The following is a 3,825-nucleotide window of genomic DNA, read 5'->3' on the forward strand; positions in this document are numbered from 1 at the left end:
ATGGTAGTGAATGTGCTGATTTGTGGGCTGATCTCCAATAGTCTAAATAGGTCATGATCAAAATATACCACAAACTATAACAGCAGCATCAAATTCTAGTTAATATTTCTGTGAGGTACTTTCCTCCCATTTCATGTTCTTGCACTATTGTCAATGAGGAAAGCTGTTGCCTTGACACAAGCCAAGAAACAATTTGAGCATTTGTTTATCACAGAGAGGGGCTGCGGTGGCTCAAGTGGTTAAGACGCTGAACTGCAGACTGGAAGGTTGGTAGTTCAGCAGTTTGAGACCTGAGTGCCCCGTGATGGAGTGAGCTCCTGTCTCTGGCCCCAGCTCCTGCCAACCTAGCAGTTGGAAAGCAAGAAATTAGATAAATAAGTACCACTTCGGTGCGAAGGTAACAGCATTCCATGCACCTCAGTGTCTAGTCATGCCGGCCACATGACCACGGAAATGTCTTTGGACAGCGCTGGCTCTTCGGCTTGGAAACAGAGATGAGCACCGCATCCCTAGAGTTGAATTCGACTGGCTTTCAAGCAAGGGAAGCCTTATCACAGAGAACTGCACCACACAAGTTTTAATGATAGCCAGGTGTACACCACATGCACATCCAGGCCCTGAAGCTCACTGCTCTCATTCCCTATTTACTCACTCAGGGAATAGTGATTATGGGACCAATGCAACTACATGTTAGCTGAGTCTAGAAACAACAAATGTGCAATATGTATTTATCTCAGACAGTTTTGCAGAAATGTGCTGTATGGAGCAAGAAGTATTTTTAGTGGAAAAGTTGGTTAACAGGCCTTTTTTTTTTACTGTAATTTGAATATGCTGAATACAAATGTTCTGTTTACCAAGCTGAATTTCATAAAGACCTAGGAAATCTGAATTACACTGAATTTAAATCTTTTGATTCAAAGTAGGCCTGACAATATTAAAATTAATGTGTTCTGGTTCTTTAGGGGAGCTCGTGGTATGAGGAAATTTGAATTGCATAGTCTTAATTTCTCTGTTCCTCTCCACATAGTATAGTAGCTTGGTAGGGAAGAAACGTCTTTTTAAAATTTGGAATTACCTGTTCTTTGGACTCTCGGGCTGTTTCTGGATTTTAAAAAAAAATTCCACCTGGGTTTCCAAACTGGAGCCCTTTGTTTGGAGCGTTCACATGTCATCATGCTGTAAGTATCATGTTTCCAAGTAGTCCCCAATGCACTGCCCCATATCTGCCTTACTCTGGTATTTTTGGAAATGGCAGACCAGGCACACTGTTAGCACATAGCATAGAAGGAATGGGGATCATTTTCTTGTCCTGCAACAGCCCAAGGCCATATCAGCACCATTTCTCAACCATCAACTATTACAGGCACTATTTGCCCATCATTTTTTCCTTGCTTCCTCACCAGAGAGCTTTAAAAAAACAGTAATTGCTACAGCAATATATTGATACGTCTACTTGAAATTTCAATAACCCCTTTTTTAATGCTACATGCACAACAAAGGAAGGGGGAGGCAGGAATCCACCATGCAACCAGTCCTTTCCATCAACACCATGCTGTGATTTCTTTGTATACCAGATAAAAGAAAACAAAAGGGGCAAAGCTTCAGCTAGAGGGACCCTATTCATATAGCATTGAGGTACATACGTGAAGAAAAGAACAAAAAAGCGAAGGTTGGCAAGTAACTATGGCAGCCATGGTGAGCCAATGTGGAGTCACTGTGGACCAATTTTGAAAGTGAAAAGTCAGCCCCCCAAAATGGAGGCTTTAGCAAAGGATGCTCTCATGTTCTGTTGCCAATGCCCTGGTCCCTGCATTTGCAGCAGCAATGAAAGCCATGTGGAGCAGCCTTGTCATGTGGAAGCAGCCTAGGAGTTCTGGTTTAGATTAACTTGGATAGGGTTGCCAACTCTGGGTTGGGAAATTCCTGGAGATTTGGAGGTGGAGCCTAGGTAGGGGAGGGTTTGGGGACAGACTTCAGTGGGGTGTAATGCCGTAGATTCCTCCCTCCAGCGGGACTGATCTCTGTTGTCAGTTGTAATTGTGGGAGATCTCCAGGACCAGGCCCCACCTGGAGGTTGGCAAATTTATGTACCAATATGGGAAAGGGCTATGGGAGGTAGACTAGTTGGTTATGTTGTATTTCCTGGGAGGAACCAGGAATCAGGCAAGGGCCACACTTCCGCTTCCAAGGTTCATGTCACTCACTCCAGAACCTGATGGTTGTGATAAACTCAATGCCTGTGGATGCTTTAATGAATGGCAGATAAAACAACTGTAGTTGTAAAAAGAAACTGCACCACAGCAAGGAAATGCAGAACTAAGTGAAGTGGTTGCGTGAATGAGTAACATTATCACCTCAGGCATTATTGTGATTTCAGCTGTGTTTCAGCAGACAAAAATGTTTAAAGCAAAAAACCTCATGATTCAAATCTTTCGTTTAAAAATGATCCGATTACCTATATAAAATATGTTATTCATACCAATGAGCAATACATACGGATATTGCAAAATTAGTCCACTGTAAACAAAAACAAGTTCAGATGCCATTTTATTCTTAAAGCAAAACAAAATAAAACCAAACTCAGTACACAAATGATACAATTGAGCTTGGAAAATAACTTTTTGAAACAGACACATTCAGTTCAGTAGGAAAATGGAGTTAACCAACTTTTCAGCAAAATGCCCTCTAAATTTAAGGAAACTTGTCACCTAAGGCATTGCCTTCTATAATACAAAACTGAGCTTGGTAAACAGCATTTTAAAAATAACTCAGCACATTCAGATTAGGTAAGAAAAGGGGCTTACTGACTTTTTACCAAAGATGCTCTTGTTTTGTTCTTCCAGAGAATTTGTTCCAGGCTATTTCTTCAGGGTACCTGGTTGGTCTGACTCCTACTATACATTTCCCAGTTTTACAGGGCAGGAAGTTGACATCTGGATCCATTTGAAATATTCATTTATTTGCATTTGTTTTACATAGGTGTGTTTCCAATATATTTTTGCTTTCCTCTTCTATAAATTATCAGATACAAATGTCTTCAACATGCAAAGATCCAAGCACAGTTGTAATATACTATTGTGAACATCCCAAATCTGTTTTGCAAGATACAGATGCTGTGACTGCAGCTGAACCTCCCTCAGGATATTCTGATAATTTTGTGAAGGTTTCCCTGACTCTGTTTTCTAGTTCTGTCTTAAATAGGAAAAAAGTATCTCCATAGCCATTTCTTAAAAACAAATTTATGCATCCCCCCAGCTGACCACAGAGGGGCACTGTTTCCTCACACAATGAACTGAATTTCTTCTGCGTGCAAGATGATTTGTTTCTGCAATTTGTTGGTGCCGTTTCTTTTTTCTCCTGCATTCTTTCTTAATCTCCTATAATCACCACACCTCAAAAAGGATATTATAGCATTGTAAAAAGTGCAGGAAAGGGCAACTAGAATGATAAAAGGGCTGGGAGTCTTGTAATGATTTGTTGTCTAGAGAGCTGGTCTGGTATAGTGGTTAGGGTCTCAGACTAGGATCTGGGAGACCCAGGTTCTAATCCTCACTCCATCAAGAATCTTGCTGGGTGACCTGAGACCAATCATTCACGTTGTCTAACTTACCCCACCTCAGAAGAATTTTAAGTGGCCTTTATTAAACTGCACACTTAGAAGCATGGCTGTTCATATTTTTATTACATTTCTGCTTCTCACTGTCCTTACCTGAAGATACGCAGAAACTGGGACTGTGGAAAGTTGTCCTAGATGTTTTCCATACAGGGATAGGATTCTGTGGTTTCCCCATTGCTGGTGCAACTGCAAATAAAGCACAGCAGGAA

This window comes from Gekko japonicus, unplaced genomic scaffold (genome assembly GCF_001447785.1).
Source record: "Gekko japonicus isolate JY-2015 unplaced genomic scaffold, Gekko_japonicus_V1.1 scaffold4118, whole genome shotgun sequence".
In the NCBI taxonomy this organism is placed as follows: domain Eukaryota; kingdom Metazoa; phylum Chordata; class Lepidosauria; order Squamata; family Gekkonidae; genus Gekko; species Gekko japonicus.